A 22,908-nucleotide genomic window follows, 5' to 3' on the forward strand; every position below is an offset into this window, starting at 1 on the left:
ATTTGGGCAGAGGTTCCTCTGTATTTCCTACTATCCCAAAACCTGTACACAGGAAATACCAACCATGCCTCACAGGGCCAACACATATACATATTTATATATCATATCGTAGCCACACAGGGCTAACAATTGCAAACAAAAGTACACAGATGTCGAGACTTACCTCATGTGCCCAACTCATACGGCACCGGTGACATCTTCCTGTTTATTTTTCTTTTCAATCTTCAACTTTATATTTCCGTCATACTTCAAATAGCTTCCCCGACATACATCTTTCATACCATTTCTTACCTGTGTACGGTATAGCTTCCAATATCATCGGTCACTTTCTTACGTCGATACCGTCCTCAGTTGAAATTAAAGGTTAGCAGAAAAAGATTGTCCTACGGCTGGCTCTATCGCACGATCTAAGATTCAAAGAAAGGAAACATCCTAAATGCCCTGTAGCCTCATGTTTATCGATGTGGTGCACAACACACCGATAAACAAGACTCTACTAGACACGGCCTGTAGACATCCCAAGGACAAACCGCTCTGATACCACTTCTGTCACGACCCAGCCCCGTGGGCCGCGACTGGTGCCCTACTTGGGCACCCAAACGGACATACAAACTAAATCATCATTTTTAAACAGAGTTGAGAACAAATATTATCTTGCGCGATTGCGCGTACAAAACATTATATCAGAATCAGAAGAGGCAGCGGAATATACATCGCCGAACATATGCACATATATCAAAAAGCCGGCAAGGCTATCAAATATGTCAAAAGCCGACAAGGCTGTCAAATGGCACAACGGCCCAAAACGCATATACAAATGCACGCCGACAAGGCTGCCACAAACATATACAAAATGCACGCCGACGAGGCTGCCATAACGAATAGAGTCATGCAAACACATCCGTACAGAAGTAGGCACACACACCCACAAATACGTCTACAGACCTCTAAACAGACAAACCGAATCATATGGCGGGACAGGGCCCCACCGTGCCCCTGAACAAATACATATATACATAGCGAACGAATATATACCAAAATGTGTGCTCTGAAATGAGAAGAGCACTCCAAACAGCAGAAGAGGGTGTCCTAAATGGGTAGATCACCAAACTGTGCGTCTGTACCTGCGGGCATGAAACGCAGCCCCCGAAGAAAGGGGGTCAGTACGAAATATGTACTGAGTATGCAAAGCAGAATATACAGAAAGCAAATCTGAGACATAAACGAAATGGAAGTACCAAACATAAGTGCAAATCCAACATATCAAAATTTGCTTACTTTAAAAAATATGTAAGTAATGCATAGGGTACAGAAGAATATGGTCGCCCACCCGTCGATGGAGCCATAACACAGCATAACACCAGAAAGTTTCAAATCTCCGTATCCCCGTCACATATCACATCACAACATAACGCCATACACAGCATAACACCAAATATAGGTGGAACCCGACCCTCTTTTGCGAGTAGCTCGGTGAACCATAAACACAGCATAACTCCGGAGTATATCAAAATGCGCACGACAACAGAACCGGCCCGGGACTCGGCGAAAGGAATAACAGAATGCACGAGTAGAGTCGTGAGTAGTCATATGCATAAAATCATTATCATAAATTCAAACATAAGTAAAATGATCAAATTTGAAATCGGAATAATAATCATACCAAATTCTTTCAAAGATTCTCTGAATTACATAAAGGAAAGTCGCGGGACCCACGGACGGGTATTTACCCAAGTCGGGCCCGCCTATGGAAAACATACGTATCATACATAATGCAAACTTTTATAAAAATATTGGAGCAATCCGAGCATTTATGTGAAATGTATGGCATTCAGAAATTTCGAAGTTCTTTAAAGTGAAACCTTTTTGCGCAAAGTTCGGAAAGCGATTATTTCAAATACATAAAGGTTCATATTTCATCAAATCATACATAAGAGTGCCAAGGAACATATATAGATCATATCATGCTCGGATTTCGGATTTGGAATTTCCTTAAGGCTCTAATCTAGCCTATGTAAAACTAAGACATGCCAAAAAGAAGGGAGGTTGCTTTACATACCTCGTACGCACTCCAAGATGGCCAATCTAAAGTAAATTCCAATCTACGCCTCGGGCTCCCCAAGGTCTACAAATATGCCAACGAATATCCAATATTAAACATAGGCACTTAAGCCATTTATTCCAGCTAACATTAAATTCTACAGAAAATTCGGCAGCATTTCCCCTGTAAATAAGTCATCCCGAGAATTTAACTCGCTCAAAATCAACAACAACAACCACAATAACCAACCTAGCAACATCGATAATCAATTCGAAAGGCAAAATAATAATAGTAGCTCTCTTTTACACCATTCGACAACTTTCCAATTATTCAATTCAATGGCTTACTTTCAAGCCACAATATCGTTCGTACATTCGACTATTAACCCAAACTCATACTAACAACATTCGAGAACATTCTAAACAATTCACATAATTTTTCCAACAATCCACAATTTCTCCAAATTTTGGCCGAAAACAGCCCCTACCCGTGAGCAGCCCACTGGGCACACTTCCGACTTTCAATTCATGTTTTGTATCACAATTCACAATATAACGATACCATTTTCATAAAATATACAAATTACATCAACGCACAATAACCCTCAAATCAGCCCGTACAATCTCAACATCAATCTTAAGTCATTAAATGCTCAATTCCAAACTAGAATTCGTAACGACGACACGAAAGCGCTTAAGCGATAATAATGCGATATTCGGCATAATCTATGACTCACATTCGTTCACACTACACATATTCATATGTTAATGGTTCTCATATATAAGGATTGCATTAAATGCACAAAGTTCTCCAAATCAGTCCGCAACGCTTACTATATCAATTCGGGACATTTAACTCTCATTTCCAACATACAAATCATCACAACAACCATTACGACGCTAAGCCATATTAATTCATTCTTTGCTACCATTTGGAGGCTATATACACGGCTACACTACACATATACATGTATCGATGATTTTTATTCTCTTCTCCACTCTACGACAATCAATATGCTACAAGCAATTAATTCATCAACCCAATACCACACCACACACATATACTTCACACGGTCAACACACCCAACACAAGACCCAACTTCAACATTTCATATTTCATGATTTTTATCCATTTTAGCATACTGCAATATGCATACAACATTTATAACTCCAAAAACAAGATTAGAACTCACCTTTATTCTCCAATCCACCCATAGGCTAGGGTTTGCAAATGGGCAAAATGAGTGGTTGAATGACCCAAACAATACTTCCACGCTACTTAGGGACCTCCAAATAGTGGGTTTATACCAAAGAAATAATTTTAGAGAAGCAAAAATGGGACTTGATTTTTCTTGGTTGTGGTCGAGAACCATGGGGGAGTGGAGGCTCTCCAAGTCTTGTTATTTTTCTTTAAGTGTAGAAGTGGGAAATGAGAAAGATGACTTAGTCTTCTTTTTTTTTAAGTATCCACAAATATCTCCCTTTGTTTATGGCCCACACATGTGTTGGACCAATTAAAATTGGCCACACAATGTGTGGGACCATTTCAAGTCCACACGGCCACCATGGCTTTTGGTGCAAGATTTTTAAATTCCAATTTTATGAATTGTGGTCCCAATTTTTCCTAAGTGTCTAATGCCCTCAATTTCATATTCAACTTATGTCTCAAAATAAAATCAAATGGTCAAAAGTCCCGACTTCAAATCCCGGAATAGTCTTGGCCCTTAATTGTCATAGTTAATCCGGGTTGTCCCAATGTATAAAAATACGGGACGTAACATAACAATTCCATGAATTTCATTCAATTGTACTCACTATAACATATATAAATCTTCCATAACATGTAAAAGAATAGAAATTCTTACCTTTTCTTCAATTTTTCACTTGCCACCAAAGTGGTTTTCTTGCTTAAATAATTATACCACGTTGAAGAGGGTCTTGAACTTAGTAAGAATATTAGAAAATTATAATTTTTGGATCAAGGATTGATGGCTTAATTTATTTTTCTTTCTCTCTTGCTTGGCCAAATTTCTCTTGTTTCTTGCTCTCACTTTTTGTTTTCTTGAAAGTTCTAGTGTTGAATGATAAATACATGGCCCTTTTGTCTATTTATTTCATGGGTTTAATTATCACATGGGCCTGGGCCCTCTTTTTTTTTTTTTGCTCTATGGTCGGCCACCCTATTGGGCCTTTTTTTTTCCTAGCCCAATTACTTTTAGTTGGTGTTTTGCAACTCATGAAACTAATTTCCAAAATTCCAATTTTGCCCTTAGCCTCCCTCGATATTTCCGCATCAATATTTTTCACGAAACACATATATATTAAATAAGGTCAAAATATTGCCTTATCTCTTATTAGTCACAATTATTTCAAATTTTCTGAATATGCAAAATACGGGATATAACAGTTTGTTGATACGTTTCCAAATGGCATTCGAAAAATAATTGATATGCATAAAGTTTTGATTTTCAAATGCTAGCACGTTCGAATATTCCATCGAGTCTTCGATATATTTTGATATGTGCATATGGTTCCAAAAACTCTAATTTAATTGATCCATAATGATATCCGAAATGTACTTGACATGATAATGGCCTTGATTTTCCAAAAATGGCTTCTGAAATGCTTATAGAACGTTCTGTACTTCAAATGCTCATAACTTTTTATACTAACTCCGATTGATCTGAAACTTATTTCTGAGCCTTCAGATGTCGGTAAGTGTACGTATCCATCGAGTCTTGATTTATGTGCATATAGTTCTCACTACTCTGCTCGTGCATGTGTCGTGATCTCTTTCACCGAGTCCCGGGCCGGTATATATCGTGCGCATGGTTCGCCAGGTCCCTTGCTTGAGGGCCGGGTGCCATATATGTATTCCGGAGTATGATGTGTTATGGTGTTATGATGTGTTCATGGTTCGCCGAACCATATATGTGTATATGTATATTCTGATCTTATGATGTGATATTATGATGTGTGACGGAGATTACGGAGCAAATCTTCTGGAGTATGATGTGTGTGGCACAAAAGGCAGGGTTGCGCCACGTTCCCCAGGTCCCGTAAGGGGTCGGATACCGTTCTTGGCATGCATGATTCGTGTTTCCAGTAAGTTGTTTCTATTACACTGCATATCGTGCTTATGGTCTGTACTAACCTTCTGCACGTACCACAGCAATATAACATGTGTATGTGGATCGGGCTGCACGTCCGCAGCAAATACATTTGTGGATCGGGCCGAATGTCCCTCCGCACTAATATGTTATATATATGGATCGGGCCGTACGTTCCTCGGCATTATGATGTTATATATGAATCAGTTATGTGTGTATGTATATGATGACATACGATGTTGGCACGCACGGTTTGTGTTTGGAAAATACGCATTTTGGCACTCTTGATGATCTACTTGTTTTCTGTACTTCTTCTGACACATGACATCGGTATACACGATTTGCATTCTGAAAAAGATAGATCTTTTGGTATTCTGAAAATGTACTTACTTTTGTACTGTTTGTTTCGATTATGGTTCTGTTTTCTGTATTCTATGCTTTACATACTCAGTACATATTCCGTACTGACCCCCTTTCTTCGGGGGCTGCGTTTCATGCCACGCAGGTACACCCAGATGAGTAAAGGACATTGCTAGAGGATGCTTCAGCTGGATTGGCAACTCCATTTGTTCCTGGAGTGTTGCCGAGTCAGAATATATGTGCTATGATGTTTGTCCGAAGTTTGAGACTTTGCAGACAGAGTCGTGGGTATAGAATGTCAGTGTTGTAATCGGCTCCATCAGCCAATGTGTTATTCTGTAGTATGTGATAAATCCCATGTGGTTACAGATTTTGTTTGAATTGAGAACAAAGAAAAAGAATATTTCTGAAAACTATACTATGTATTTCATTTCTATTTGATGTAAAAGTCTAAGAAGTTTATGTGTGCACTAAAGGTCTGAGGGTTCGTTTGGCCCTAAGTAAGGGTCGGGTGCCCATCACACGCTAGGGAAATTAGGGTGTGACAAAGTGGTATTAGAGCAGGTTTGTCCTAGGAGTTGTCTGCAAAGTCGTGTCCAGTAGAGTCCTGTTTATGGGTGTGAAGCCGGCCACATTTATAAACAGGAGGCTACAGGGCATTTAGGTATTGTTGACCTTCTTTCTGTCTCAGATCGTACGATAGAGCCAAGTCATAGGAAAATGGAATTCCTTACATAAGCCTTACATACGACGGAAGAAGGTGAGTAACGATATGGAAGGTCATAGAGGTAAAGCCTTGATATAATTGTTCTGTTACTTGGAAATTGGAAGCTCTGGGTGGCTGGAATATGTCATATGACTGTATGCCCTGTGAGGCATTGTTGGTATTAGTTGTGTGTGGATTCTGAATAGTAAGAACTGTAAAAGAAGATTCTGCTAAAATCGTTCAAAAATCAGGTCACTTAGTTAAGCACGCCTAACAGAAGGAAGTGAGGAAGGGAAATATCGTAAGTAGACAATAACTGGGATGTGATGTTTTAGAGGAGCTACGGGTTTGGGCATAGCATGAAAAATAATTGTAAGAAGGACGATTAGCAGAAGGATTGCAATGGATAACATTCGAGGCTTAGTAGGAGCAAGGTCTGTTGGGGGATTCAGAAAGTCGATAATCAGTTTTGCTATAAATTATTATACAAGAATGGTGAGTGGGAATCCGAACAGACTGATATCCGAATACTTATAAATAACGGCGACGAAGGTATATTTGTCACCATCGGGAATCTAGGAATTTAGGACGAAAAGTAGTAAACACATAAGCGAAAGGTGAACACTGAAAATTGAAAAGGGTAAAATAGTAATTGTAAAGGGGAAAGACGTGTTACGAGAATGTCTCGAAATCCGTAAGACCTCGACTTGCTCCAGATTATGTAATGAAGGTCATGCGAGGAAGTGGACACGGTTGTATCAGCATTAAGTTACCAGATTTCATCAAAATTTTGGGGTTAAGCGTGCTGGGTGAGAGAAATCTTAGGATGGGTGACCCCTTGGGAAGTGCACTAAAATTCTGTAAATTCAGATACAAGAGATAAGTGAAGGTTAGAATAGCTTAAGGGAAACTAAATTATATGCGAAAGTTGGGGACCCTGAGAGGTTGCGTAGTACGAGGCAGACTAGACCGGTGAAGAGACAGGGAGTGCATCACAGCTCTGGAATTTGGATAGGCTTGAATAGCGTATGGAAGTGTTTTGTGAGCAAGTTGGTAGTAATTATATGAATGCGCATGATATCCCCTATGTGATTATATCGATGGGCATGTGATGTGTGTCCCAGCAACCGGTGCTACGATATGGAAGGCATCAATCGAATAAGGGTACCGAAGTTCAAGTGACAGCAAAAATAGATGGTAGGAGTGTGGCAAGATAAGCTGCTATTATTTTTACTACGGGTTAAGATTGGAAATTATAACATAATGATATTTGGAAAAGAAAGAGTGTGAGTGAATGGAAGGCAAGAAGATCAGATGTCCGGAGAAGATGAAAGTTAAGAACACCTTAGTGAGTGAAACCCCCGAGAGAAATTACCGGTAAAGGTACGAGACTATTTGGATAAAAATTCAAAGGTAGGCAAGTGAAAAGGATGAAGTATGGTAACATGGAACAAAAGAGGAATGTGTGGAGTTCGAAAACCAATTTCAATAAGTGGAATTGAAGGAATAGTGACTATGACGAGGGATGTGAAGCAGGAAAAGAATGATAAAGCCTTGTGATGATGTTAGAGAATTTTGGCCCTTGAAAGGCATATAAAGGAATAAATGTGCAGCCATATTAATGTGGATGCCTCAGTTATGGAAGTGCCTTTCTGAAAAGATGACTTGAGAGTGAAGTGGAATTGCGCGTATAAAATGATAATTTATGAACTTCAGAGTTGATGCCACAAATGGCAAAAGGAGAAAAGTGTTCGAGGAGGAAGGAACCTAGGGAAGGTTAAGAATGAAAGTAGAGAAAAAAAAGTATACTAACGGATTAGTCGAAGGAAGAGCAGAACATTTGGGAATAAAACAATTCGAAATCCTTAATCATAGGAGTAAGAAGGATACTTTGACAAGTTAATGATAGAAACCCGATTACGCACCAAGAAAAGAATAAGGATAATCGGTCAACACCGTTGATTGGGAAATTAAAGGCGTGGAGCGAGAATTCATATGAAGTCCGAAAGATTTGATCCTAGGGAAATTGGAATGAAATATAAAGAATGTGCATGAAAGGCCGCTCGGTCATAGTACCATAAGTATAGTTAAAGGCACAATGAGTGAGGATAGAGAGAGTATAATCCGTAAAGGTTCTGAGCTGTGAGCAAAAGTAGCGGGACATTCGAGAATATGGACGCATAGCTGCAACGCGAACGCGTAGTTAAGAAGAACTACGAGTAAGTAAGCTAAAATAGGTGAAAGGATTAATAGTGGATGGAAAAGTATGGGAATGTTGATAAAAATGATAATGTAGACAGAAAATGAAAAAGGGGAGAACATATTATATTAGACTTAGAAAGGACTCGTAACATTTTCAAGTGCTGGAAAAGGAAATTTATTAGCTCGGGACCAGAGTTCGGAACATGTCGACACATCAAAAGGATACATGAAGAAGTAGAAACGAACTGACAATGAAGTGTACTATGAGGCCAACATGAATTATGCTATGTTTCTGCCACGATTTGAATTCCTCTTATCGGGAAAATTTGCGTCGTACCTAAGTACGCAGCGATATGTGCAAGAGTAATAAAAGAGCAAGAAAGAGCTACGAGCTAAGTTCGTAAAGGATAAAGGAGAGAAGGATAAGACTCAAGGGATATTTCGGATAACAACAACTATTAAACAAAAATACCAATGATTGGTAGTTTGGAAATTTTTGGAGGAGAGAAAGGACGCAGTGCCTATAAGTGAAATAAAAGAGTTCATCGGATACTAGAAAATAGTTCATGGACAATTAATTATACGGAACATGAGAATACACGCTATGAACTTGTATGAATCATCGATGTGAAGCGATGCTCGATCATATTTATAAGGAATCCCCACCGGAGAGCCAACAAAAAATAACGATGGACGAAACGAGCGCCAAATACAAGAAATCAAAGACAAGTATACTTGTGGCGAGAAATGTGAGAGGGGGAAATAAAGAAAAAGTTGTAGTAAGAACTTGAACATGTTGCGAACTAAGAAGTTAGGTGAATTCGGATCATAAGTCACCATAAGCACAACTGGACTACGAAGGATGAGGAATGGTAAAGAAACCTTACATACATATGTTTTTGGATAAATGCTTAGAATGAAAGATTAAAGGGGGTGTGACAAAGTGCTCTTGAAGAAACAGGGAGCGAAGAAAAGAGAACACCACAAGCCGATGGATATTTATGGCATGATAAGTGAGACTGCAATACTGTCGATTAGATAAAAACAGGGAACGGCCTGTGGCCATATCGGATCGTCCAGTGGAGATTACGTACCAAAGATGTGACTTTTGTTAAGGTATTGTGACGAAACAATAACAGAGAAGAGATGACCTAGGAAGGACAAGGATGCTAACTTGGTATGGCAGTATAGAAAACCCGTGACACGGAATGAGGATTCATGTAAAGATCGAGAAGTTCGATTATAAAGAAAAATAGGGTAGAAGATCAGGAATGGGAGTGAAAAAAAAAAAGAGGACAACTATAAGAGGGACCCTCCCGAAGTGTTATAACACCCCATGAGGTCAGTTGAACATTCGAGGACGAATGTTCTAAAGGGGGGAGGATGTTATGACCCGTATTTCGTACGATCGGATAATTCGAGATAATTGCGAAAAGTCAAAGGCAAGACTATTTTCCAAAAATTATTTCGATGAACAAGTTGTTTACTAGTATGGAAATATTGAGAAAGGCTAAGGGTAAAAAGGAAAATTCGAAAGATGACTCATAGAAATATGGAGGAAGGCTAAGGGCAAATTTGGAATTCAAAAAATAAAATTTTCATGAATTACAAAACAAAAAAAAAAGGAAAAGAAAGTGGGCTTGACTAATTTGGGCCAAAGTGGCCGGCCATGTGGGGTGGCCCAAGGCCCACATGGAGGCCTAATATGTATTCATAAAAAAATGACCAATTAGTCATCTTTTTCATTCTTAACACTTAGACCTTTCAAGAAACTTGTATAAGAGCAAAAATAAAGGCCATTCGGCCAAAGAAGAGAACAATTGGAGCCTCCAAATTTGATCCAAAAAAAATATTTTCTTCTAGTATTCCTGCTAATTTGAAGGTCCTCTTGAACGTGGTACAATTGTTGGAGCAAGAAATTCCCTCTTTGTTGCAAGTTCATAATTATAGTCAAGTGGGAAATTGAGGAAAAAGGTAAGAATTCATATTCTTTTATATGTTATGGAAGGTTTGTGTATGTTGTAGTATGTAGAAATGATGAAAATAATGTGTGTTGTGTTGAGCCGTGTGGTGTGGAGTTGGCTGTGTATAGGTGTTACATCCGGCATTTTTGCATATTCGAAAAACTTTGAGATAACTTGACTTGTAATGAAAAAGGCCATATTTGGACCTTACTTGGTATGAATGTGTCGGCTATGAATGCATTGGTGTGGAATTACGAAAGGAGGCCAAGGGCAAAATTGGAATTTTGGAAACTTGTCTCATGAATTACAAAATGTAACCAATTGGACTAAAAAAAAAAGAAAATGAGGCCCAAACAAGGGAGCCCAACCGGCCATGCACTATTGACCCAAGCCCATGGAATTAATTTCCATGTGATAATATATATTCATCCATATCTATAGAAACTTCAAGAGAAAACAAGAAAAAAAAAAACAAGAGAAAAGAAAGAGAGGCAATTCGGGTAAGAGAAAGAGAGAAGAGAAAAAGAAAGAAAAATTCTTGGAGCCAATTCCTTTGGTTCAAAAATTCAATTCTTGTGGGATTATTACCAAGCTCAAGATTCTCTACAACTTGGTATAATTATTTTGGCCAAAAGGTGACTTTGGTGGCTAGTGAAGAACTTGAGGAAAAGGTATGAATTAATTCATTTTCTTGTGTTATGAAGTTTGGTTTATGTTGTAATATGTAGAATTGAGTAGAGTATATGAAAATATGGAAGTTTGTAAAGTGGGTATGTTGTTTGGAAGTTGGTCGTGTGTATGCATATGTTGCATGTATATAATGACTTGAATTCATGTTGGAATCTAGTTGTGATTATGGTAGAAATTGTATTAGAAATAAAAGTTGAATGAATTAGTGAAAGTTGGAAAAAAATAGTATGTGGCCGTGAGATGCAAGGATTGAAATGGAAGTGAATTAAATTTTGTTAGTATGTTAAGTGTGTTATGGTGAAGTGAATGAAAAGATAATAGTTTTTGTTGTCTTGGAAAAATGGTTATTAAGTTGTTGTAGGAATTATGCAAATTTATTGTAACTTATGTAAGTATGGAAATGAAAGTAGTAAGAGGCAAATTAGGATTGTCATTGATGAAGTTGGAAGATAGAAATATGTCATGAATATGTTTGCTAAAAGATTGGAAGTTGTGGGTGAATTATGCCTTTGGTAGGAAACTTGTATATTGTGTATACCTTATGTATATTTGGTGAAAACGATATGATATGCCTCCGAATTATGTTGTAGTGATCTTGATGAGCGATGAATATGAAAATGATAAGATTGGTTTGGAAGTGTAAGGTCGGAATGAAAGAAGTTATGTTATGCCGGAAAGATGACTAGTTATGCCATATTATGTGTTTGTAATGCTTGTTGTTGTTATTGATGTTGTTGTTGGGTTGTTGTGTTGACATATTAAGCCGAGCTAAGTCTCGGGGATGTTATATGTATAGAATGCTGCCAAAATTTCGGTAGGCAAATATGTGCTTAAGTTTGGAGTCTTAAGGTTTGAAATTGACAATTGGTAAACTTGACCATTTGTAGATTCTGGACGAAATTGGAATCGAAGTCAAGCGAGCGTAAGACGCAATCGAGGTATGTAAAGCCTACCCCTTCGTTCTTAGGCATGTTCTGAACATAATAGGCTCGGCCGCGAGCCTTGAACACGACTCCGTTCCTCGGAATTCGAGATGGAAATCCGCTCCAATTCCTTCAGTACGATTGTAACCATTTCCTTATAAAATGCTTTTAAAGTGAACTTTTGTACGAAACTTTCCTAAACGGAGTCGGAATACTTCCAAATGATTATGGATGACCTCATAAGGTCTATTATCAGTAATTTACATATGTCGCCTCGGGTTGGTCCGAGGTGGGCCCACGGAGCCCCGATACCTCTTGTATGACCTAAATTGCCTTATTCCTGTCCGTTTTTCAAAAGTAACATCTGGACTATTATTCTGATCATGATATGACTATTTTTATATAAACCCTACGAAATGGTTTTGATATCTGGAAATCTGATTTCGGTGATAATCTGTCGTGCCTTCCCAAGTAGGATATAGGCGCGTATTATGTACACTATCCGAATACTCTGATTTGACTCGCCATATGGCCTACCTCAATTTGATTGGGTCTGTATAATGATTTGTATGTATGTGGTTTCTCATTAATCAGTTCGTGCATGTGCTATGATTCCTTTCACCGGATCCCGGGCCGGTTTATATCGTGTGGATGGGCCGCCGAGTCCCTTGTCGGGGGTCGGGTCCCATGTATGAATTCTGAAGTATGATGTGTCCGGTTCCGGGGTACTGTGGTATATATCCGTCCCCGGTTACCGTGTATATGTTACGAAGTATGATGTGTCCGGTTTCCCGGCGTGTGATCTGTCCCCGTGGTTACCGTGGCTATGATATGATGTGTTATGTGACGGAGATGTTCGAGGATATGAAATCTTCTGAAATATGATATGTTGTGGCGCCAAAGGCAGGAGTGGAGACCACGTTCCTGTGCCCTATTATGATTCTGTCTGTCTGATTGGATTTTGATTCTGTCTGTCCGTATGGATTATTATTTTGTCTGTCCGTATGGATTCTGATTTTGTCTGTCCGTATGGATTATAATTCTGTCTGTCCGTATAGATTACGATTCCTTCTGTCCGTATGGATTGTGATTCTGCCCGTCCGTCTGGACTATAATTCTGTCCGTCCGTTTGATTTATGGTTCTGTCCACTATATTTCCGTGCTTCCGATTCATGCTATGATTATGTTTGTTATGTTTCTGCTTTACATACTCGGTACATTTTTCGTACTGACCCCCGGTTCTTCGGGGGCTGCGTTACATGCCCGCAGGTACAGACGCACCTGGTGATACGCCGCCAGTCTAGGGCACAGATTCTGCTATTTTGGAGAGCTCCTTTGATCCGGAGCGTGTACTTTTGGTATATACCTTCTGACATCTGTATATTCTGTATGTATGAACATTCTGGGTACGGCGGGGCCCTGTCCCGTCATCTAATTCTGTATGTCTGTTAGAGGCCTGTAGATATGTATGTGGGTTACGGGTTACATCTGTTCAGGTAGGCGTGTACGATTTTGCGACTCTGTCCGTTATGTTAGCCTCATCGGCTTATGTGAAAGTTTCAGTATGCTTATGTACATATATAATTCCGAGCGCGCTGCATTTGTATTAGTTTGAATTTGAGAACGCCTATTCTGAATTTTCTGTCTGGCACGCCGATTCTGTCAGGTAGGTACGTATGGGTATCCTGTTAGGATACCAGTCGCGGCCCACGGGGTTGGGTCGTGACAGGAGTGGTATCAGAGCGGTTAGTCCTCGGTATGTCTACAGGCCGTGTCTAGTAGAGTCTTGTTTATCGGTGTGTTGTGCACCACATCTATAAACAGGAGGCTACAGGGCATCTAGGATGTTACCCTTCTTTGAATCTTAGATAGTGCGATAGAACTGTATTAGTAGGATGATCCCCTCCTGACGATTTGTTATGTTTTCAGCGATGCCTTCGAAGAAAGCAACAGCTGCCCAGAAGGGCAAGGCGGGGGTTGAGGTAGGAGAAACCAGCCGGGCCTAGAGAGTTACCAGGGCCAGTGCGCGGTTTGCGCTTGAGGATGAGCCCCTGTCAGCCGGCTCTGTTACACCGCCCTTATCAGAGGAGATTGGAGCAGCAGCAGCTGCTGATCAGAGGGCGGCTCCACCGCGAGCTCCCGGGGTTCCAGTGCCCGAGCCTCCAGCTCCACAGCCAGGGGCAGAGGACAGGGCTATGCGAGATGCGGTTCAGTTATTGACCACACTGATGGCGGAGCAGGTTCGCAGGCATGGATTTGGGGGTGGTCGTGCGGACAGATACGAAAGCTCCAGGGCTCGTGAGTTCTTGACATGTAATCCTCCAGAATTCTCCGGGACAAAACCCTAAGAGGACCCCCAGGAGTTTATTAGAAAGATGGAGAGCACGATACGGTTGATTAAGGCTTCGCCGACTGAGTCCGTTGAGTTGGCCTCGTATCGGCTATATGAGGTAGCGGCGAATTGGTATGAGTCCTGGCAGCTATCAAGGGGTGACGGTGCTGCCCCAACAGTATGGGCCGAGTTCACTCAGGCCTTTCTGGATCATTTTCTACCTCCAGAGCTACGGAGAGCCAGGGTTGATCGATTCTTGCACCTGAAACAAAACGGTAGAAGTGTTCGAGAGCATAGCCTAGAGTTCGACTCACTGGCTAGGTATGCACCCGCTATAGTAGCGGATATGGCTGATAGGGTGCACCGATATGTGATGGGGCTGGATGACTATTTGATCGATAGCTGCCTGGCGGTGGCTTCTCAGCCAGGGATGCATATTGCCCGGGTGCAGGCGCACGCCCAGGGAATGGAGGACCGACATAGGGAACGTTGGCCTGATAGGGGCCACGACAGGAGCCGGCCTAAGAGAGCCAGATCGGCCGGGTATTCAGGGGGAGTTCAGAGCGAGTTTTCTCAGCGGCAGGGTAACAGGTATTCGTCCCAGCCAGCACACAGTACGCCCCCACAGTTCTCGGGACAGAACTCCATGGCTTCGAGTTCGCAAGTAAATAGGAGTTTCAGTCAGATGGGGCCATCCATACCTCGGTGTCCTTATTGCAGGAGGCGTCACCCTGGTGAGTGTTATCGTGCCACTGGTGCCTGCTTTTCTTGTGGCCGACAAGGCCATACGATGAGAGAGTGTCCGTATAGGGGTGGTCCAGGTGGTTCAGCCCAGCTTACCGGGTCAGTTGCTGGCTCGTCTTCTCCTTCGGCAGCCATACGCCCCACGGGGCGAGGAGCACCAGCACCAGCGAGTCGTGGCCGAGGTCGAGGTGCAGCTTCTGGTTACAGCGGTCCTTCGAACCGCGTATTTGCTTTGACCGGCCGGCAGGACCCAGGAGCGTCTTCAAGTGCACACCCAGGTATGCTAGTGATCTTTTCTTGAGGGATATGTGTATGAATGGGTTTATACTTTATCATATTATGTGATTTTCTTCTTCTGGGTATTAATAAGAGCAAGGTAATTGTTAACCTGATAGACATTGAGAATTCGGAAGGGCGATATGGTAATTGTATGGTTTAGCCCGGGGTGGGACCCACTATGAGAATTTTCCGAAAATTTATTAAGACCCCGATCTGCCCTAAATTATGTGACAAAGGTCGTGCGGGGATGTCGACGAAATAATACCAGCCCTAACGCGTCAAAATGCATGAGAGCTTCGAGGTTAAGCGTGCTAAGGCTAGAGCAATTCTGGGATGGGTGACCCCCTGGGAAGGATACAAAATTTTTCATAAATGTAAGTATGATATATAAATGGAAATTTTGGGTAACGTAAAGGAAAAGAGGATGTGTGGAGTAACTAGTACCCTTACAGGAGTCGCGCAGAACGAGGCGGACTAAAGGGGCGAAAAGAAAAAGTGCAATACCGCTCGGGAAATTGAGCGAATTTGAATAACGGTCGGAGACGTTCGCAAATAAGATATTAGTAAATGTATATGTATGTGTATGATTCTCGTCTGGTGATTATGTGGATCAAGAGCCGAGTCCCGGCGATTAATGTTATGATAGACGAAAGGTTTTACTAAACTGAATACATGAAACGAAGCGGAGACGAGGATACGAATGTTGTCAAAAATATATATAATAGATAAACTTCGGTTACGTTACCACTTAGTCTAGTGCGACGATATTTGGAAAAGAAAATGAGTATGGATAGTAGGAAAGATGAAGGATAAGAAATGTGAATAAGCAGAATCTGTGAAAGAGCTGACAAGCGACACGTAAGACGATTTGAATGACAATTTGACGAACAAGTTTATGAATGAGTGAACAGGTTTCGATGAGATAATCTGTGATACAATGGTCGGGGTGAATAACGAGATGTCGACAAAGGGAAATTTTCGTAAATCACTGGAGCCTTAATAGGAGTGGTCCGATTCTAATCAAAACTCTGTTTTTGTACTTCTGCACCTCTGATTCTGATAAGACTCTGTCTATTACGCCTCTGTACTTCTGAATCCGATTACGTTTCTGTCTGATACACCTCTGTCCGATTGACTCGGGTTATGAATCCGTCTGGTACGTCTCTGTATGTCTGACTCTGATTACGAATCTGTCTAATACATCTCTGTTCGTCTGACTCTGATCTCAGATCTGTCTGATACCCTCCCATACATCTGACTTTGACTACGAATTCGTCCGCTATAGTTTAGTACGTCTGCCTCCGATTGTGAATCCGTCTGATATGCTTCTATGCTCCCGATCCCAGTTGTGAATCTGATTGGTATGACGTGGAATCACGATAATATGGTAAGGAACCGAGGAGTGCAACAAGAAGTGATATTGATTATGATGTCTGAAAAGCATTGAAGGAAAGGAAGATGGGACACAATGTCTGTGAAGGAGCGAAAAGCATTCATCTGTTACGGGAATATAATTCTTGGCCCAGTGACTGTGTGGGATATAAGAAGATATGTTATAAAAGCATATGAGTCAGTAATGTGAAGAATTACTCCATCATTTTGGTAAAGAATCCATATCGGAAAGTCAACAAAGGACGATTATAAAAAGAACCCTCCCGAAGTAGTAACACGCCCCATGAGGTCAATTTAACATTCGAGGACGAATGTTTTAAAGGGGGGGAGGATGTTACATCCGGCATTTTTGCATATTCGAAAAACTTTGAGATAACTTGACTTGTAATGAAAAAGGCCATATTTGGACCTTACTTGGTATGAATGTGTCGGCTATGAATGCATTGGTGTGGAATTACGAAAGGAGGCCAAGGGCAAAATTGGAATTTTGGAAACTTGTCTCATGAATTACAAAATGTAACCAATTGGACTAAAAAAAAAATATGAGGCCCAAACAAGGGAGCCCAACCGGCCATGCACTATTGACCCAAGCCCATGGAATTAATTTCCATGTGATAATATATATTCATCCATATCTATAGAAACTTCAAGAGAAAACAAGAAAAAAAAATAAGAGAAAAGAAAGTGAGGCAATTCGGGTAAGAGAAAGAGAGAAGAGAAAAAGAAAGAAAAATTCTTGGAGCCAATTCCTTTGGTTCAAAAATTCAATTCTTGTGGGATTATTACCAAGCTCAAGATTCTCTACAACTTGGTATAATTATTTTGGCCAAAAGGTGACTTGGTGGCTAGTGAAGAACTTGAGGAAAAGGTATGAATTAATTCATTTTCTTGTGTTATGAAGTTTGGTTTATGTTGTAATATGTAGAATTGAGTAGAGTGTATGAAAATATGGAAGTTTGTAAAGTGGGTATGTTGTTTGGAAGTTGGCCGTGTGTATGCATATGTTGCATGTATATAATGACTTGAATTCATGTTGGAATCTAGTTGTGATTATGGTAGAAATTGTATTAGAAATGAAAGTTGAATGAATTAGTGAAAGTTGGAAAAAAATAGTATGTGGCCGTGAGATGCAAGGATTGAAATGGAAGTGAATTAAATTTTGTTAGTATGTTAAGTGTGTTATGGTGAAGTGAATGAAAAGATAATAGTTTTTGTTGTCATGGAAAAATGGTTATTAAGTTGTTGTAGGAATTATGCAAATTTATTGTAACTTATGTAAATATGGAAATGAAAGTAGTAAGAGGCAAATTAGGATTGTCATTGATGAAGTTGGAAGATAGAAATATGTCATGAATATGTTTGCTAAAAGATTGGAAGTTGTGGGTGAATTATGCCTTTGGTAGGAAACTTGTATATTGTGTATAGCTTATGTATATTTGGTGAAAACGATATGATATGCCTCCGAATTATGTTGTAGTGATCTTGATGAGCGATGAATATGAAAATGATAAGATTGGTTTGGAAGTGTAAGGTCGAAATGAAAGAAGTTATGTTATGCCGGAAAGATGACTAGTTATGCCATATTATGTGTTTGTAATGCTTGTTGTTGTTATTGATGTTGTTGTTGGGTTGCTGTGTTGACATATTAAGCCGAGCTAAGTCTCGGGGATGTTATATGTATAGGGGAAATGCTGCCGAAATTTCGGTAGGCAAATATGTGCTTAAGTTTGGAATCTTAAGGTTTGAAATTGACAATTGGTAAACTTGACCATTTGTAGATTCTGGACGAAATTGGAATCGAAGCCAAGCGAGCGTAAGACGCAATCGAAGTATGTAAATCCTACCCCTTCGTTCTTAGGCATGTTCTGAACATAATAGGCTCGGCCGCGAGCATTGAACACGACTCCGCTCCTCGGAATTCGAGATGGAAATCCGCTCCAATTCCTTCAGTACGATTGAAACCATTTCCTTATAAAATGCCTTTAAAGTGAACTTTTGTACGAAACTTTCCTAAACGGAGTCGGAATACTTCCAAATGATTATGGATGACCTCATAAGGTCTATTATCAGTAATTTACATATGTCGCCTCGGGTTGGTCCGAGGTGGGCCCACAGAGCCCCGATACCTCTTGTATGACCTAAATTGCCTTATTCCTGTCCATTTTTCAAAAGTAACATCTGGACTATTATTCTAATCATGATATGACTATTTTTATATAAACCCTACGAAATGGTTTTGATATCTGGAAATCTGATTTCGGTGATAATCTGTCGTGCCTTCCCAAGTAGGATATAGGCGCGTATTATGTACACTATCCGAATACTCTGATTTGACTCGCCATATGGCCTACCTCAATTTGATTGGGTCTGTATAATGATCTGTATGTATGTGGTTTCTCATTAATCAGTTCGTGCATGTGCTATGATTCCTTTCACCGGATCCCGAGCCGGTTTATATCGTGCGGATGGGCCACCGAGTCCCTTGTCGGGGGCCGGGTCCCATGTATGAATTCCGAAGTATGATGTGTCCGGTTCCGGGGTACTGTGGTATATGTCCGTCCCCGATACCGTGTATATGTTACGAAGTATGATGTGTCCGGTTTCCCGGCGTGTGATCTGTCCCCGTGGTTACCGTGGCTATGATATGATGTGTTATGTGACGGAGATGTTCGAGGATATGAAATCTTCTGAAATATGATATGTTGTGGCGCCAAAGGCAGTAGTGGCGACCACGTTCCTATGCCCTATTATGATTTTGTCTGTCTGATTGGATTTTGATTCTGTCTGTCCGTATGGATTATTATTCTGTCTGTCCATATGGATTATTATTCTGTCTGTCCGTATGGATTCTGATTCTGTCTGTCCGTATGGATTATAATTCTGTCTGTCCGTATAGATTACGATTCCGTCTGTCCGTATGGATTGTGATTCTGCCCGTCCGTCTGGACTATAATTCTGTCCGTCCGTTTGATTTATGGTTCTGTCCGCTATATTTCTGTGCTTCCGGTTCATGCTATGATTATGTTTGTTATGTTTCTGGTTTACATACTCGGTACATTTTTCGTACTGACCCCCGGTTCTTCGGGGGCTGCGTTACATGCCCGCAGGTACAGACGCACCCGGTGATACGCCGCCAGTCTAGGGCACAAATTCTGCTATTTTGGAGAGCTCCTTTGATCCGGAGCGTGTACTTTTGGTATATACCTTCTGACATCTGTATATTCTGTATGTATGAATATGCTGGGTACGGCGGGGCCCTGTCTCGTCATCTGATTCTGTATGTCTGTTAGAGGCCTGTAGATATGTATGTGGGTTACAGGTTACATCTGTTCAGGTAGGCGTGTACGATTTTGCGACTCTGTCCGTTATGTTAGCCTCATCGGCTTATGTGAAAGTTTCAGTATGCTGTACATATATAATTCCGAGCGCGCTGCATTTGTATTAGTTTGAATCTGAGAACGCCTATTCTGAATTTTCTGTCTGGCACGCCGATTCTGTCAGGTAGGTACGTATGGGTATCCAGTTAGGATACCAGTCGCGGCCCACGGGATTGGGTCGTGACAATAGGTGTGTGGTATAGGAATGGTAAACCAATTATTTTATCTAGTGTTTTGATTGTTGTTGTTGTGGATTCTATGTTGATTATGAAAGTTGGATGATTCTAGTTGAAGTTGTAAGTGTTGGAAGGTGGTTTTGGAAGCTAATGTGACTATAATATCATTTCTTGTATCTATGGAAATAATGTTTTAGTATGTGAGTTATTAGTATAGCCCATGAATTGAAGGAAGGAAATGAGTTGTCATTGTTTTGTTGAATTTGGAAGGTTTCGGATGAAGTAGGATGTTGAATGGGTTGTTTTGAATATTATGTAAATTGTTTGAAGTATTCTTGAATCATGTTAGAATGATTTCGGATTAATATTTGAATGTGGGATCATTGGTGTTAACTTGAATATATGTGATGGAATTGAATGTAAATGAAATGCCGTCGAATTGTGTGACGAAGGTTGTTAATGTTAGAATATACATATTTTTGGATTGATTGTTGAATTTGTTAGTGTCATGGTTGGTATTGTTGTTGATAATTTGGCCGAGTCTAATTCTCGGATTGTTGATTGTTGATTAGGCCGAGTTAGATTCTCGGGGATGGTGTATTTACAGGGGAAATGCTGCCGAAATTTTGGCAGATTATAAGCGAGTTTACTTGAAAAATTAAGATAAGTGTATGACAATATGTCTAATGATTATGTAAATCTCCTTGAATGTAGGCTAACGAGCTTGGACGAATAAACGTAGCTACTAGGACGTGGAGCAGGTATGTAAGGCTTACCCTTTCTTTCTTTTGGCATGATTTTTATGAAACGAGCAAATGACGTATACGTATGATTTCAAAGAAATTTCCATTCTTAGAGCCACTAGGATGGCTAATATTTTTGACTCCCCTAAGTAGTCTCATATGGTTTTGATGTATATCTATGATGTCCGAAGTTTGTTGATACGTTTCCAAATGGCATTCAAAAAATAATTGATATGCATAAAGTTTTGATTTTCAAATGCTAGCACGTTCGAATATTCCATCGAGTCTTCGATATATTTTGATATGTGCATATGGTTCCAAAAACTCTAATTTAATTGATCCATAACGATATCCGAAATGTACTTGACATGATTATGGCCTTGATTTTCCAAAAATGGCTTCTGAAACGCTTATAGAACGTTCTGTACTTCAAATGCACATAACTTTCTTATACTAACTCCGATTGATCCGAAACTTGTTTCTGAGCCTTCAGATGTCGGTAAGTGTACGTATCCATCGAGTCTTGATTTATGTGCATATAGTTCTCACTACTCTGCTCGTGCATGTGTCGTGATCTCTTTCACCGAGTCCCGGGCCGGTATATATCGTGCGCATGGTTCGCCAGGTCCCTTGCTTGAGGGCCGGGTGCCATATATGTATTCCGGAGTATGATGTGTTATGGTGTTATGATGTGTTCATGGTTTGCCAAACCATATATGTGTATATGTATATTCTGATCTTATGATGTGATATTATGATGTGTGACGGAGATTACGGAGCAAATCTTCTGGAGTATGATGTGTGTGGCGCCAAAGGTAGGGTGGCGCCACGTTCCCCGGGTCCCGTAAGGGGCCGGATACCGTTCTTGGCATGCATGATTCGTGTTTCCAGTAAGTTGTTTCTATGACACTGAATATCGTGCTTATGGTCTGTACTAACCTTCTGCACGTGCCACAGCAATATAACATGTGTATGTGGATCGGGCTGCACGTTCCACAGCAAATACATTTATGGATCGGGCCGAACGTTCCTCGGCACTAATATGTTATATATATGGATCGGGCCGTACGTTCCTCGGCATTATGATGTTATATATGAATCAGTTATGTGTGTATGTATATGCTGACATACGATGTTGGCACGCACGGTCTGTGTTTGGAAAATACGCATTCTGGCACTCTGGATGATCTACTTGTTTTCTGTACTTCTTCTGACACATGACATCGGTATACACGATTTGCATTCTGAAAAAGATAGGTCTTTTGGTATTCTGAAAATGTACTTACTTTTGTACTGTTTGTTTCGATTATGGTTCTGTTTTCTGTATTCCACGCTTTACATACTCAGTACATATTCCGTACTGACCCCCTTTCTTCGGGGGCTGCGTTTCATGCCACGCAGGTACACCCAGATGAGTAAAGGACATTGCTAGAGGATGCGTTAGCTGGATTGGCAACTCCATTTGCTCCTGGAGTGTTGCCGAGTCATAATATATGTGCTATGATGTTTGTCCGAAGTTAGAGACTTTACAGACATAGTCGTGGGTATAGAATGTCAGTGTTGTAATCGGCTCCATCAGCCAATGTGTTATTCCGTAGTATGTGATAAATCCCATGTGGTTACAGATTTTGTTTGAATTGAGAACATAGAAAAAGAATATTTCTGAAAACTATACTATGTATTTCATTTCTATTTGATGTAAAAGTCTATGAAGTTTATGTGTGCACTAAAGGTCTAAGGGTTCGCTCGGCCCTAAGTATGGGTCGAGTGCCCATCACACCCTAGGGAAATTAGGGTGTGACAATAAATTTTCCATTATAGCTTTAATGGATCCTTTTCAACACTTTAGGCATATTCAGAGATTTAGAAG

This window comes from Lycium barbarum, chromosome 11, assembly GCF_019175385.1.
Source record: "Lycium barbarum isolate Lr01 chromosome 11, ASM1917538v2, whole genome shotgun sequence".
NCBI classification, from domain to species: Eukaryota; Viridiplantae; Streptophyta; class Magnoliopsida; order Solanales; family Solanaceae; genus Lycium; species Lycium barbarum.